The sequence below is a fragment of the Carcharodon carcharias genome, chromosome 1, assembly GCF_017639515.1.
Source record: "Carcharodon carcharias isolate sCarCar2 chromosome 1, sCarCar2.pri, whole genome shotgun sequence".
NCBI classification, from domain to species: domain Eukaryota; kingdom Metazoa; phylum Chordata; class Chondrichthyes; order Lamniformes; family Lamnidae; genus Carcharodon; species Carcharodon carcharias.
Window position 1 is genome coordinate 1,598,822 of NC_054467.1, and position 16,834 is coordinate 1,615,655.

At 41.9% G+C, this 16,834-nt stretch overlaps 1 protein-coding gene across 6 annotated transcripts in view; it reads left to right on the top strand.

Annotated features, from left to right (window-relative positions):
• The window catches only part of LOC121277425 (sodium/hydrogen exchanger 9B2-like), a 139,214-nt gene that overhangs the window by 40,177 nt on the left and 82,203 nt on the right, over positions 1-16,834 (top strand). The window contains exon 1 of one of the 6 annotated variants that reach the window (XM_041186918.1): positions 4,883-5,042. The exons of the other annotated variants lie outside the window; for them this stretch is intronic. The gene's annotated coding sequence lies outside the window, so the exon portion shown is untranslated. Of the gene's footprint in view, positions 1-4,882; positions 5,043-16,834 lie in introns of those variants that run through there. 6 annotated transcript variants of the gene reach the window in all.

Consider the following 16,834-nt stretch of genomic DNA (forward strand, 5'->3'; position numbering starts at 1 on the left):
AAGAATCAGTTCCAGTTGTGAGAAGGGATGATATACTAAATGGGTCAACAAACGAGGCTTTATGGATTGAGCTCAGAAATAAAAAACGGGCAGTCACACTAGTGGGAATACACTACAGACCCCCAAATAGTGAAAGGGAGATAGAAGAACAAATATGTAGGCAAATTTCTGCTTGTAAGAACAAGAGGTCAATAATAGTAGGAGACCTCAACTATCCTAATATCAACTGGGATTCAAACAATATAAGGGGCACTGAGGGAGAAAAATTCATGCAGTGTGTCCAGGAAAATTTTTTCAACCAATTAGTGACAAACCCAAGAGAGGAGATGCAATTTTAGACCTAATCTTGGGGAACGAAGAAGGGCAAGTGGGTGAAGTGACAGTTGGCGACCATATCGAGGACAGTGATCACAAGTCAGTTAGATTTAGCATTACAGTGGAAAAGGACAGAGATAAGGCAGGAGTAAAAGTCTTGAACTGGGGGAAGGCAAATTTTGCAAAAATGAGAAGGGACTTGGCTGAGGTGGACTGGACAGCACTGCTGGAGGATAAAACAGTGGAAAACCAGTGGGAAGCACTAAAAAGTGAGACCCTAATTGTACAAAGTAGACATGTCCCCTACAAAAATAAGAGTGTTACTGCCAAATTTAGACCTCCGTGGCTGTCTAGAGGAATACAGGGGAAGATCAAACAAAAAGAAAGTGTACGATAGGCGCAAAGAACTGAGCACTGCAAATAGCCTAGACAAATATAGGAAGTGCAGGGATGAAGTAAAAAAGGAAATAAGGAAATCAAAGAGAGAGCATGAAAAAAGATTAGTAACTAAAGTTAAAGATAACCCAAAGATGTTTTACCAATACATTAAAGCTAAAAGATTAGTTAAGGAAAAAGTGGGACCTATCAGAGATGAGGATGGAAACTTGTATGTAGGTGCAGAGGCTGTGGGAAGGGTTTTGAATGAATATTTTGTCTCTATGCTTACAAAGGAAAGGGAGGATGTAGATATAGTAGTCCAGGGGGAACACTGCGAGATATTGGACGGGAATGTCATAAAGAGAGAAGAAGTACTTGAAGGATTGAAATCCTTGAAAGTTGATTAGTCACCAGGACCAGATGGATTGTTTCCGAGGCTGCTGAAGGAAGTCAGGGAGGAGATAGCAGAAGCTCTGAGGATGATTTTCCAATCTTCACTAGATACAGGGGAGGTACCGGAGGACTGGAGAAATGCAAACGTAGCTCTATTGTTTAAAAAGGGATCAAAGGAAATGCCAAACAATCATAGGCCAGTTAGTCTTACATCAGTGGTGAGCAAATTAGTAGAATCAATCCTGAGAGATAGGATTAACTGTCATGTGGAAAGGCATGGACTAGCCAGGGATGGTCAGCATGGATTTGTTAAAGGAAGGTCTTGCCTCAAAAATTTGATTGAATTCTTAGAGGAAGCGACAAGAAGGGTTGATGAGGGTAGTGCAGTGGATGTTGTGTACATGGATTTTAGCAAGGGATTTGACAAGGTCCCACATGGCAGATTGGTCAGGAAAGTAAAAGCCCATGGGATTCAGGGTAATGTGGCAAACTGGATAAAAGGTTGGCTTTGTAACAGGAAAGAGGAGTGATGGTCGATGGATGCCCTTGCATATGGAAAGTTGTCTCAAGTGGTGTTCCACAGGGCTCGGTGTTGGGACCTTTGCTGTGTGTGTTATATATTAACGATTTGGATGTGAACGTGGGGGGCACAATTGGGAAATTTGCAGATGACACAAAGATTGTCCGAGTAGTGGATAGTGTAGAGGATAGTCATAATCTCCAAAATGATATAGATGGGTTGCTGGAGTGGTCGGTAAAGCAGCAGATGGATTTTGACATAGAGAAGTGTGAGGTCATACATTTAGGGAGGTCAAACAGTTACAGGGATTACACAATAAATGGGAATATACTAAGAGTGGTAGATTAAGTGAGAGATCTTGGTATACAAGTACACGGGTCCCCGAAGGCAGCAGTTCAAGTAGACAAGGTTGTAAAGACATATGGAATGCTCTCCTTCATTGGCAGGTATAGAATATAAAAGTAAGGATATAATGTTGGAATTGTATAAAACACTGATTGAGGCCACAGCTGGAGTATTGTGTGCAGTTCTGGTCACCACATTATATGAAGGACGTAATAGCTCTGGAGAGGGTGCAGAGGAGGTTTACAAGAATGTTGCCAGGGTTAGAAAAGTGTAGCTACGAGGAGAGATTGGATAGGTTGGGGTTATTTTTCTTAGAACAAAGAAGACTGAGAGATAACCTGATTGAGGTGTACAAAATTATGAGGGGAATAGATATAGAGTGGACAGGATAAAATTGTTACCCTTGTTGGAGAATTCTAGAACCAGTGGACATAGATTCAAGATAAGTGGCAGAAGATGTAGGGGGAAATGAGGAAGAGCTTTTTTACACAGAGGGTAGTGGGTGTCTGGAATTCGCTGCCCAAGTTGGTGGTAGAGGCAGAAACTCTAAACTCCTTTTAAAAAGTACCTGGATCTGCACCTTAAGTGCTGTAAGCTGCAGGGCTAGGCTGGGTGCAGGAAGGTGGGATTAGAAAGGGCACCTGGGTGTCCTTGGGTTGGCATGGACAAGATGGGCTGAATGGCCTCCTGTGCTGTAACTTTTCTGTGGTTCTATGGATGTTGAGAAATCTGCCCTGGAAGTATTAGGTGCCAGATTGGTGAAGGCATTCAGACAATTGAGGCTGAGTGCAGTCAGGTCTTTCGGGAATCTCTTTGGTGTAACATTAGGTCTTCTGCAAATCAGTGGTAGTGCAAAGCCAAAGCCCAGTACTATTGGAATGACAAATGTGCCAATCTGATGCAAGTGCATGATTTTCCACCTCTGATGCCTACACACTTGTAGACAGACTGTTGCTGTTGCCTATGTAGGAGCATAATAGGGGCAATCTGCAGCATATCCATCTCAGGATGTAGCACAGTTGCTGCATGACCTGCTAAATATTTTGAACATTTTCTGTTTTTATTTTGTGACATAACTGCCACCAAAGGCCATCTAAGTTCCAAGAATCTTCTTTCATAATACAGCAGCCAGCCAGCTTTCTCACTCATGCCACTCATGTAAACCTGGGAAAAACAGTAGATTAGATTTAAGAGGTAAAATGTCACACATTGCACTAAGTGGAACCAGTGGGTGGAATTTAATTGCTACCCTTCACCCCCGCCTGGCATGTGGTCTGGTAGGTGACGGGGCATAGAATTGAGAGAGAAGTGGTGTTCGTCACCTTCTTGATTTCCTCCTAATGAAGTCAGGGTGGGGAAGGTCAAGGACAGCCTTCCTGCCTGGAGCCAGTTCAAGCCCTACTGGGCAATTAAGGACTATATAAGGGCCTTTTCTCCCTGCAGCTGGTATTTTACCAGTGGGGAGGGTGGGTGGGGAGAAGAAACCCTTATGTGGCCCAGCAGAGACGGGGTAGAAACATAGAAAGTAGAAGCAGGAGTAGGTCATTCAATATGATCAAGGCTGATCCCCTGTCTCAGTGCCATATTTCTGCTCTCTCTCCATACTCCTTGATGTCTTTAGTGCCTACCTCGTGTACACCATGTGGGGAGCCCACCCAGTAGAAGCTGGTGGCCTCCCTGCAGCATGCAGGGGAGGTGAGTTCCTGATTGGGCACCCTGTGGCCAATGGAGCAGTGGAGGGTTCCTACCCTTCTGACACCCCCCATCCAGAGCAACTGTGGCCCCTACTGAAAACCCCACACCCTCTGCCCTCACCATAACCCCTCTCTCTCCAACCTTCTCTTGCCAGGGCCTGCCTGAATGGCCCATCATGTTTCCAAAGCCACATACCTTTACCATGGAGAGGTCCCAGAATTACTTCCCAGGCCTACTGCAGTCCCAACAGTGGCCACAGCTTTTGGTGGCACTGTTGAGACTAAAGACCCTTTGATTGGCTGGCAGCTCTTGGAAGTGGTATCGCTACCCTTACAGTCAAGGAAGCCCCGATGGCAGGCAGTTAACAGCCTGATTAACATGCAAATCTAATTGGGGCTTCAGAAAATCGTTGCGGCAAAGCTACCCTTGACTTTCATCTGGTGGATGGGGCCAGTGATGTGGCCATTAAATTTAGCCCACTGCAGTAGGCATTTTAATCAAAAATTCTAATTATGCAAAAGCTGTCATGCATGCAGACATTGTTATTGACAGGTTTGATTGGCTGTAGTAAAGTGGCATGGTTGGAAAGAATGAATTGAAATGCACAGAATTGACTTGATAATGGAAGGAGAAGATATAGGTGCGAATGGTCATGCAGTAGTCATGTTATCAAGCAAAGGTCTTCCAATTGGCATAAATGTAACTTGCAACTATCAACAAAAAAGATCATCTGCATCCTGTTCAGACCTGATGGGCTTTTGTAATGCTACATTGCTTTATACTTTGCTACCCAGCAATGCTGGGTTCCACTTTACATAGATTTGATATTTGTTCAGCTTTAATCAGGTGGTAATTACTGAAAATAAGATGTATAACATCTTTCAAGATTTCAGGATGGCCCAAAGCACTTCATGGCCAATAAAGTACTTTTGCAGCGTAGTCGCTGCTTTGACATGGGAAGGCTGTAGCTCCGATCTTCCAGATTCCGCTCAATAGGTTCCATTTGCTTGTTATACTTACAATTTTGCTGCATGTTAGTGCAACAGAGTAATTGTATACCACGGTTATTACTTAATGTCGGTGACGTATGTAACTCTAGCAATTATTTCATAAGCTTTGATAGTAGATATTCCTCTGAGTAAATAGTTGCCACTGGAAACTTGCTGTTGATATAGTGACACATAATTGCAAATTGAAACCAATGTGCTTTATCAGCCTTTATACTCTGAGTTGGCTTCAACATAGTCAGCCTTACATACTGGCCTTTAAGTTACAGGGTGGGGCATTGACAATGTACTATATAGTGGCATACCTGCAGCATTCCATAGTGTAACTCGGCAAAGACAAAAGGTTTGCTTCCAACCAGACTTGGAATTGACTACGTAGTAATAGCCAGGTGAGGAACATTTTTCATTCGCTGTCTTGAATAAATAACAAGATTAAATATGTGAAAATTGTATTTTTTAAGGTTTGTTAGAATAGCTGCTGCTGCTTTGGGTTTTTCCCCTTTGGGGTTTGTTTTTTAGCACAGCAGAATGTTGGTAGTGAGCAATTTGCTCATATTTTGAGGATCAACTGAGAGAAATAAGTTTTCCAATTACCTGTGCTCAGTGTGTCGGACAATATGCTGTTTTATTTTGTGTTCTGTAATGAGGAATGTATTATCAGAATCACTGCATTGTGGTGACTGAAGAAGTCAAACTGCACCTTTATTAAATGACACTCTTAAGATGTTTTAGCGAGTGTCCTTGACATTTCACTGGAAACCACAAATCAGTGGCCATGATGATTCGTATGCATTTCTTTACCGATGTATTTATTTTTAAACTTAGCTTTTTAAAGCCGATGATATTTAGAAAGATGATCGACATCAAGCAGTTGTAAGGAGGTAGTATTTAGCAACAACAAGTGGGGGTGGGAGGTGGTTCCATGGTATTCTGACCCTTGGTACTGCCAGGTTCTGTGGTATCTGACAGTACTCCACGGGAGGAGGAACCTAAGCTTTGATAGCCCTAGAAGAGGAGTGGAAGGTGCACTTCAACATTCTGAGCAATTTCTTGAATAGCTACAACACTGGCATCTACCTAGCGATATGGAAAATTTCCCAGGTATGTCTTGCCGACAAAAAGCAGGACAAATCCAACCCGGCCAATTACTGCCCCATCAGTGTACTCTCGATCATAAGCAAAGTGATGGAAAGTGTTGTCGACAGTGCTTTCAAGTGGCACTTATTCAGCAATAACCTGCTCCCTGATGCTCAGTTTGGGTTCTGCCAGGGCCACTCGGCTCCACTCCTCACTACAGCCTTGATCCAAACATGGACATAAGAGCTGAACTCCAAAGGAGATGAGTGACTGCGCATGACATCAAGGCAGCATTTGACTGAGCTTTGAATCAAGGAGCCCTAGCAAAACTGGAATGAATGGGAATCGAGGAAAACTCCCTGCTGGTTCAAGTCATATCTAGCACAAAGGAAAATGGTTGTGGCTGTTGAAAGTCGATCATCTCAGTCCCAGGACGTTGCTGCAGGAGTTCCTCAGGGCAATGTCCTAGGTCTAACCATCTTCAGCTGCTTCATCAATGACCTTCCCTCTATCATAGGGTCAGAAGTGGAGATGCTCACGGATGATTGCACAATGTTTATCATTCACGACTCAGATATTGAAGCAGTCCACGTCCATATGCAGCAAGACCGTACAATGTTCAGGCTTGGGCTGATAAGTGACAAGTAATGTTTGTGCCATACAAGTGCCAGGCAATGATCATCTCCAATAAGAAGCGTCCAACCATCTCCCCTTGACATTCAATGGCATTACCATTGCTGAATCTCCCTCTGTCATCATCCTGGGGATTACCATTGACAAAAACTGAACTGGACCAGCCATATAAATACTGTGGCTACAAAAGCAGGGCAGAGACTGGAAATGCTGCAGTGCATAACTCACCACCTGACTACCCCAAGGCGCGTAACTCACCACCTGACTATCCCAAAGCCTGTCCATCTACAAGGCACAGGTCCGGAATGTGATGGAATACTCACCACTTGCCTGGATGAGTGCAGCTCCAGCAACACTCCAGGTTGGCACCATCCAGAACAAAGCAGCCTACTTGACTGGCACCCCATCTATCACCTTAATCATGCAATGCAATGATGCACGGTGACAGCAGTGTGTACCATCTACAAGATGCGCTGCACCAATCACACAGGTTCCTTCAACAGCAGCTTCCAAACCTTCGACCTCTACCACTTAGAAGGACAAGGGCAGCAGATACATAAGAGTACCACCATATGCAGGTTCCCCTCCCAAATCATACGCCATCCTGACTTGGAACTATATTGCCATTCCTTCACTGTCACTGGATTAAAATCCTGGAACTCTCTTCCTAACAGCACGGTGGGTGTACCTACACCACATGGACGGCAATGGTTTAAGAAGGCAGCTCACCACCACCTTCTCAAGGGCAACTAGGAGTGGGTAATAAATGCTGGCCTAGCCTACATCCTGTGAACAAATAAATTTAAAAAGAAATCTGTTCTGTGGCACTTTTGCCTTTTGCTTATAATGGCTTCATTAATATTTATGTTTAAAGGCTTCAGCGTACCTGTTTTAAAAGCTTGGCCTTTGATATTATTTATCCCTTTACGGTTAAGAGAAAGCTTTCAAGAGAATCTGTACATTTTTAGCATATGCAATGAGTGTATCAACAGGGATTTAAAAGAAGGGTTTGATCATTCATCTTGAGGACTTAAGGGTTTCTTTGCTTTTTCTAAAAGATTTTAAAAGAACCTGGAGATTGAATTCTTATGTGATAAATTATGTAAATGTATGATAATTCTGCTTTTCTATTATGAATGCTTTGGAAAAAAAATGCTGAATGTGCGAGGACAAACAGCTGTTATCATGTGAGACACGAGGGAATAACAGCTGCTTGTTTTTTGTTGGTTAAAGAAAATATTGTTTATAGAGAATAGATTTTCACCAACCAATCAGTTTGTTTTTGATTTTGTATAGTCAGTTTGTAAAGCCTTTCACAAACCTTTTTTAGGCTTAATGATTTTATTTTTTAGAAAAAAGCATGGAAATTGCATGAATTAAAAGCTTGTGTTTTGTGAATTAATTTCTGTTTTTGTTTAAATATATTAAAGAATGCATAACATAGCAAATTCATTCATAGTGTACTGCTGGTGCCAGCCTTGAGCAGATATCAGGAAATTACATACCTTCAACTGATGATTTTCTATCCATTAACTTTAACAGGCAGAAACAACAAAACACAAGACTTACTTCCATTCATCCTTCCTCCCCTTTATACAATCTTATACAATCTTCAACATTTCTTATCCCTTTAACTTATTTTAGTGTTTTACACCTGGGACAATGCATCTGCGATCACATTATCTCTACTGGTAATGTGAACAATCTTTACATTAAATGGTTCAAACAATAGACTCCATCTAAATAGTCTAAATGGTTCAAACAATAGACTCCATCTAAATAGTCTCTCATTTCGAGTTTTAAACTTTTCAACAAATGCTAGAGGATTATGGTGAGTGAGATTAGCAATTCTTTGTTATCGTGTCGGACATAAACTTCAAAGTGTTGAAGAGACAACAATGCTAGAGTTTCTTTTTCTACTGTAGAGTACTTCCTTTGATATTGTTTTATTTATAGTTTCTTGGAAAAGTACCCCAACAGCTTCTCTATCCCTAATTTATCAAGTTGTAATAGGACTGGGCCTACCCCCAAGTCACTAGCATGAATTGCCATTTTAAAAGGTTTGGTAAAGTCAGGCGCGGCCAATACTGGTTCATTTATTAAGATTGCCGACAGCTTTTCAAAGGCTGCTTGGCGTTCTGCTGACCATACCACTTTTGCCTGTTTTCTTAAATTGGTGAGAGGTACAGCTATTGTGCTGATGTTAGGCACAAACTTCTATAAAACCCACACATTCCCAAAAACCTCCATGATTTCTCGTTTAATTTTAGGAATGGAGAATTCTATTTGAGAGTTCACTTTTGCTGTTCTTGGCATCACTTGCCCTTGTCTTACAGTGTGACCTGGTAAGTTACCCTTGCTTTTGCAAATTTGCTTTTGGCCAGATTTATGACTAAGCCAGCCAATTACAATTGCTTAAATAGGTCCTCTAATTGCTTTCCATGTTCTTCCCATGTGTTACTATATATTATGACATCGTCTAAATCAACCACACAGTTATGTACTTCAGCTACTTTACATGCTCCTGTGAGTCTGCCTCAAAACTTGGACATGTAATCCAACATGGAGGATTCGCCTTTCTTCTTTGGAAACTTTTCCTTAATCACTTTTAATGGACCTCTTATTTCATGACCATTGATCAATTCAAATAGACTAAATCCAATAGATTCACTTGGAGAATCTCTGGTAGCAAATAGTAAGAAATCTAATCCTTTGTCCCAATCCTTTGGGTATTCATGGCAATAAGTCTTAATCATGTTTTTGAGAGTCTGATGGTATCTCTGTAAAGCTGCCTGTGGGTGAGGGTGATAGGCAGTAGACTTTAGTTGTTTGATACCCAAATTGCTGATTATGTCCTGGAAAATTTTAGACATGAAGTTAGAATCTTGGTTAGATTGTATTTCAATTGTTAGGCCATAACGAGTGAAAAACTGAGTTAATTTATCCACTACCACCTTAGCTGTAATTGTCCTTAAAGGAATAGCTTCTGGAAATTGGGTGGTCATGTCCATGATTGTAAGGATATACTGATGCCCTGCTTTCATTTTGGGTAATGGTCCTATACAATCTACTAATACCCAACTGGTTCTTCAAAAACTGGTATGGGTATTAAAGGTGCTGGTTTGATTACATGTTGAGATTTATCTACTACCTGACACGTATGACATGTTTTACAAAATTGCACTACGTCCTTATGAAATCTTGGCCAGGTAAAATGCTTGAGCTTTCTGTATTCCTACAGGTCTTGCCATAGGAATTTCATGTGCTGCTTGCAATATCTCCTTATAATATTTGGGCAGTACCACTATCTGATGAACAACCGTCCATTCCTCATCTGCAGGCATGTGAGGATGTTTCCACTTCCTCATCAGAACTCCGTTTTTAATGTAATAGCACTCCAGAACTCCTCCTGCCTCAGCTTCAGTGTGAGCTGACTGTGCTAACTTGTTTAACTCTGGATCTGCTTTCTGAGCCTCAATTAATGAAGACCTGCCAAACACTTCCTTTGAATTATCCTCATCCTTAAAGAAAGTTTCAGCTACTCTAGCATCTACAAGTGGTATTACTTTGACCCCTGGTGATGGGCTTTGTTTAGCCATTGCTCTGGACGCGATGGAAAAAATACCAGGAACTTGTTCTTGTAACTGCTCTGTCTCTTTTGCCTCTCTTGGATTTTCTGTAATTATGGGTGAAGCTATAACCTTCACTCCTGCTAAATCATTCCCCAAGAGTAAATCAATTCCATCCACGGGTAATTTCTTAACCACTCCTACAACCACTAATCCAGGCAACAAAGCAACAAATCACACTCCAATTGCACTTTGTACAATGGAACCGGGATATACTCTCCACTTATCAATAATTTAGCTTTCATTGAACTCTCTGGAGGGAAAATTAGGTCCTTCTCCAGCAAAAGAGTTTGAGTAGCTCCTGTGTCCTTAATATAGTTATGGGTTTAGTTGCATCATTTGATGAAAAAGGGGTTAACTTTCCTTTAGACAAAAACCCTTTATCTCTCATCTACCTTATTCACTTCACCTGCATTCGCAGCAGTGTTTACCTCCAGACCCTTATTTGTAGTTAAAGCTGCAATTTGATCCGTGGCATTTTCTTTTTGAGTTCCCTTTTCGTACTCACTCTTATGAATTACAAACTCCAATAAGTCTCATGGCTTTCCCTCAATTTCCAACATTCTGAACAAATGTCTCACTTTATTGAAATGGAAGCACTTAGGCCTTTGTGTTTCACCTCCACCCTCAGTACCTTCCTTCCTGATCTGGGGAGGGAATCTCAAGGTATTCCCAGCTACCCATTCTTTACCCTGACTACTTGCCTTTCTATCCTTTTCACATTTATGGGGGCGATAGAAAAAAAAGTTTAGTTTTATGGATCAGGTCATAATCGTCAGCCATTACTGCTGTCTGTCTAGCAGTTGCAATCCATTGGTCTTCAACATGGGTACTTATTACAGAAGGTAGGGAGTTTTTAAATTCTTCCAAGAGAATGGTCTCTGAGAACTTCATAGGTAGTTTCAATTCCTAATGCTTGTATTCACCTGTCAAAACCACTTTGCTTAATCCTTTCAAATTAAATGTAAGCTTGCCCAGGCTGTTTCCTTAAATTTTGAAACTTTTGTCTGTATACTTGAGGGACCAACTCATATGCACTCAAAATGGCCTCTTTCATTGCATCATAATCCCTAGAAACCTCCTCTGACAATGAAGCATAAATTTCCTGTGCCCTACCTGTCAATTTGCTGTGCATGGGCAATGTCCAGTTTTCCTTTGGCCAATTCATCTGTTTAGCTATCTTCTCAAATGAAATAAAGAATTCTTCAAAATCCCTTTCCTCAAACCTTGGAACAGCATGTACAAATTAAAACATCTCCCCACTGGGTTCTGATCTAGAAATAAGTCCTAATGGGTCTCTGTCTTTTTTAACTGTCAGCAATTTAAGCAGGAATTCTTTCTTTTTTTTCTCTTTCCTTCTTTTCTAACTTTGCCATTTCTAACTCTCTTTGAAATGCTTTGTCTTTCCTTTTTCTTTTTCTTTCTCAGCCTTTTTTGCCTGTTCCCATTGGAATCTCCTTTCTGCCTGTTCCCTTTGGAATGCCTTTTTTCCTTTTGCCTCTAGTTCCAATTTTTTTATTTGCAACTGAATTTGAGTCCATTCCAATGAACCACCCCCTGGAAAACTCGCCTTTCTCGGGCATTCCTTCCAATTTTAAATGCTGTGCCATCCCTTCGATTATCTCTGTCTTCCCAGCTTTGGCAGGCAAACCTAATCTTAATTTACTTGCCAATTCGATTAACCTGGCTTTTGGGATCGCTTGTAAAATTGTCAAGGGACATCTCTTCCACTTGCAGTAAAGCCTTAGCAGTTTCCAGTGCCATCGTATTTTTGACAGTACAAACCTGGTGTTTCTTTTTAGCTTTTATTACTTACTAAATCTACACCCAAATTGTCGTTGTGTTTTGTTCCAAAATATCCCGGACCTGAGCCCCCCAAACTTTGTCATGACTCACTGGGGATAGTCTGCTGCAATATCAAGCCCCACTGCTCCCCAAGCCGACAAATGTGAAAAGTTCGATCAACCCACCTAATTGTTTCATTTAGGTTAGCAGAATAAGAGCACCAGGTTTGTAAACTTAATAATTAAAAAATTGTTTAACCAATGGCAAAACACAGAAATATGAACTGCTAACTTCTAACTCTCTATAACCTAAACTCTACCCCTTAAACCCCTATATATACACACACACAGGACACAAGATGCACAAAGACATGGATTTTAAGGGTGGGATAAAACAGTTCAATGGCACCAATTCCGGAGTACAGGATTCGATGGGTTGATTTTGGTTGATGTCTTCCAAATTCCCTTCAGTTCTTTGTTGATTCATGAGGTGGTCTTCCAGCACTTTCAGTCTTTAGTTCACTGGTTGAGCACTTGCCTTTTGATGCCTCTATCAGTGATTTTCCCCTTCCTCGTGACAGGGGTTTTCAGAGAGAGAGAGAGCAGGTTAAAAGGATAGGAGAAAAAGCCTGCTAGCTATTATTGTAGAATTACTGGAATCTTACACACACAGGAGAGAGAGGTTTTCGGTCGTTTTCCTTTCCGGCTAGGAGCTATTCTGCTGCACTGCTGTCACACCAACCTTGGCCACCTGGTCAGGAGCTAATCAAAATGTTGTTGCCAGCCAGTTTCTCATTAGACTCCTCCTCAGCACCACCCTGTCTTTCTTTCATGGCACACTCTGTTCCATGACAGCAAGATCGTATATATTCCTCACTGTTCCCATAGACATGTCCTTCAAACTGCAGCCATTATAGTTTTAATCCACAGTCCAACAGAAATAAAAAGATGTGTTCTTTACACTTGCTACAGTTGTTGCATTTTGGTGAGCCCCCACATCTGGAATACCGTGTGCAGTTTTGTTCTCCACATCTAAGAAAGGATATATTTGCATTGGAGGTGGTACAGTGAAGGTTTACTAGATTTGTCCCTGGGATGAGGATGTTGTCCTAAGTTAAAAAGCTAAGTAAATTGGGCTTATATTCTTAAGTTTAGAAGAATGAGAAGCGATCTCATTGAAACCTACAAAATTCTGAGGGTGTTTGATAGGGTAGACACAGAGATTGTTTCCGCCAGTTGGGGAGTCTGAAACACAGGCACAGTCTCGGAATAAGGGGCCAATCATTCAGAACTGAGATGAGAAATTTCTTTACTCAAAGGGTTATGAAACTTTGGAATTCTCTAGCCCAGTGGGTAGTGGATGCTCCATCATTGAATATGTTTAAGGGTGGAATAGACAGATTTTTGGTCTTGCAGGGAACAAAGGATATGGTATCAGACAGGAAAATAAATGAAACTGAAGCTCAAGATCAGCCATGATTATACAGAATGGTGGAGCAGGCTTGATGGGCCATATGGTCTATTCCTATTTCTTGTGTTCTCATGTTAGCCTGCTATTTAAGAAAGTTGAGAGTGGAAACCAGGAAATTATGGACAAGTTAACCTAACATCTGTTGTAGGGAAATTACTGTAGTCTATAGTAAAGGATAGGGTGACGGAACACCTTGAAAATTTTCAGCCTTTCAGCTGGACCCAGCATGGATTAGTAAAGGACAGCTTATGATGAACCTGATTGAAATTCTTTTGAAGAGGTGACTAAAGCAGTAAGAATGCCTATGGTTGTTCTTTTGTATGGGCTTTCATAAGGCATGGAATAAAATTCTTCAACATGAGACTGTTAGCTAAAACTGAAGCTCGTAAAATTAAAGGCAAATTATTGACCTGGTTAGGAATTTGGCTGGGTGGCAGTAGCCAGTGCAGGATGTGACTAATGGTTCTGTAGTGATCTGTGCTGGGGCATTAATGATTCACTATTTATTAATGGTTTAGATGATGAGATAGAAAGCCACATATCAAATTTATCAATGACAAAGACAGGTAGCACTGTAAACAGAGCAGATGGCAGCAGAAAATTACAAAGAGGTGTTGATAGATTGTGATTGGACAAAACTATGGCAAATGAATTTGCAATGTGAGGTCATCCACTTTGGGGAGGACCACAAAGGATTGAATAGAGTGCATTTTAAAATGCTGAAAAGGTAGAAACAGTGGAGGTCCAAAGAGACTTGGGGGTTCAGGTACATAGAAAACCATAGAAATGTTGCAGCACAGAAAGAGGCCATTCAGTTCATATCTGTGCCGGCCAAAAAAGTAAAAACAAATAGAGAACTAGCTGCCCATTCTAATCCCACCTTCCAGCACCTGGCCTGTAGCCTTGCAGATTACAGTATTTTAAGGCAGCTCCAGGTGCCTTTTAAATAATTTGAGGGTTTCTGCCTCTACCACCAAACCAGGCAGTGAATTCCAAACACTCTCCACCTTCTGGGTGAAGAAGTTTTTCCTCATGCCCCCTCTAATCCTTGTTCCAATCACCTGAAATCTGTGGCCCCTGGTAATTGACCCCTCTGCTGAAGGAAACAGGGCATCCCTGTCTACTGTATCTAGGCCCCTCATAATCTTGTACACCTCAATCAGGTCAACCCTGAGCCACCTCCGTTCCAAGGAAAAGGAATGCTGGCTTTTATATCTAGAGGACAATAATGCCATGTATTAGAAGTTATGCTTCACTATACTAAGTCCCAGTTAGACTAACACTAACCCGACCCCCGAGCCAACCCTAACACTAGCCTTGTCCCCTTCCCTGACCCCAACACTAACCCTACCCCCTACCCCCTAACCGTTCTGGGCATCACACGTTAGGATATATTGGCCTTTGAGAGACTGCAATGTAGAATCACCAGAATGATACCTGGACTCAAAAGGTTAAATGAAGGGGAAAGGTCACACAAACTAGGGTTGCATTGCCTGGAATTTGGAAGGTTAAGGGATGATTTGATTGAAGTATTCAAGGGGCTGAATTTTCTGGTTGATGTGCGGGTGGCGGAGCCCACACATCAGCGCTTAAAATGTTGTCTGCGCGGCATCGCGATGTTTAGGTCGGTAGGCGTGCCATTAATTAAAGCCCTTGTTAAGGCCATTATGTCAGCAATTGACGATTTTGAGCCCATGCGAACTTCGGCTCAGCGCACGGGCCCAACAGGCAGGCGGGTAACTGATTTTTTTAACAAACCTCATCCAGTGGCGGGATGAGGTTTGATTTCGGATTTAAAAAAAGTTTAATAAAGTTTTTGTGTACTTTATTAACATGTCCCATCTCGTGTGACATTTTCACATGAGGGAGTCATGTTAATGATTTTTTTATTTTTCTATCTTTAATCTTTCACAACCTTTCAGCGATCTCCCTGAGGCACTACTTAACCGCAGGGAGATGTGTGCTCTTTTGAATGCATGCACGAAAGAGCACACTCTCGTAGTTGGAGAATCCCCCCCCCCACCCCCCCACCCCCAAATCCCGCTCACACAGGAAGCACATAGCGCTTCCCGTCGGGCATCACGCTGGGCAGGCCTTAATTGGCCCACCCACTTAAAATGGCAGTGGGGCCCATTTCGGTGGCGGCGATCGGCTGCCTGCCTGCCGAGTTGGTTGGGCCTGCCTGTCAATGGCAAAATTCAGCCCAAAGTATTAAGGTGAATTGATAGGGTAGATAGAGAGAAACTATTTCCGCAAGCATTACCCAGACCTTCCTGTCACTTGCCATTTCAACACACCACCCTGCTCTCATGCCCACATGTCCATCCTTGGCCAGCTGCATTGTTCCAGTGAAGCTCAACGCAAACTGGAGGAACAGCACCTCATCTTCCAACTAGGCACTTTACAGCCTTCCAGACTGAATATTGAATTCAACAACTTTAGATCATGAACTCTCTCTTCCCCCAACCCTTTTCTGATCCCCCTTTTTTCCAATAATTTATATAGATTTTTCTTTTCCCACCTATTTCCATTATTTTTAAATCTACTTCCATCTTTTGTTTTATCTCTACCTTTTAGCCTATTTCAATCCCTTTCCCCCACTCCACCCCCACTAGGGCTATCTGTACCTTGCTCGTCCTGCTTTCTACCCTTAATGTCACCATTAGCACATTTCTTAGCTAATATCACCACTGTCAACACCTCTTTGTCCTTTCGTCAATGACATCTTTTGGCAATCTCCACCTATCACTTGCCCTCTATACAGCTCTACCTGTCCTGTTACTTACCCCCCCCCCCCCCCCCCCCCAACCAGCTTATATTTCACCTCTTTTTTCCTGTTGAAGAGTCATACGGACTCGAAACGTTAACTGTGTTTCTCTCCGTAGATGCTGTCAGACCTGCTGAGTTTTTCCAAGTATTTTTATTTTTATTTTTGTTTTGGATTTCCAGCATCCGCAGTTTTTTGCTTTTAACTATTTCTGCTGATTGGGCAGTCTAGGATTAAGGGGTGTAGTCTATGAAATTGAGCCAGACTTTTCAGGAATGAAATTACTTCTACATGCGAAGGATGGTAGATCAGTCATTTGGTTCAGAACACACTTCAGCAAACAGCAATGCTAGAGCAATTGTTAGTTTTAAATCCAAGGTTGATGGATGTTTGTTAACTAAAAGAACCTAGCAGCAGTAGGCCATTCAGCCCATCTAGCCTGCTCCACGACTCAATATTATCATGGCTGATCATCCACTTCAATACCTTTTTCCCCACACTATCCCCATATCCCTTTACGTCATTGGCATTTAGAAACCTGTCAATCTTTAGCTTCCACAGCCCTCTGGGGTAGAGAATTCTAAAGATTCTCAACCCTCTGAGTAAAACAATTCCTCCTCATCTTGGTCCTAAGTGGCTTCTCACTTATTCTGAAATTGTGTCCCCTGATTCTAGACACCCCAACCAGTGGAAACATCTTACCTGCATCTACCCTGTTTATCCCTTTAAATATTTTGTAGATTTCAATGAGATTACCTCATTCTTTGAAACTCTAAAGAATACAGGTCTAGTTTCCCCAATCTCTCTGTAGGACAGTCCT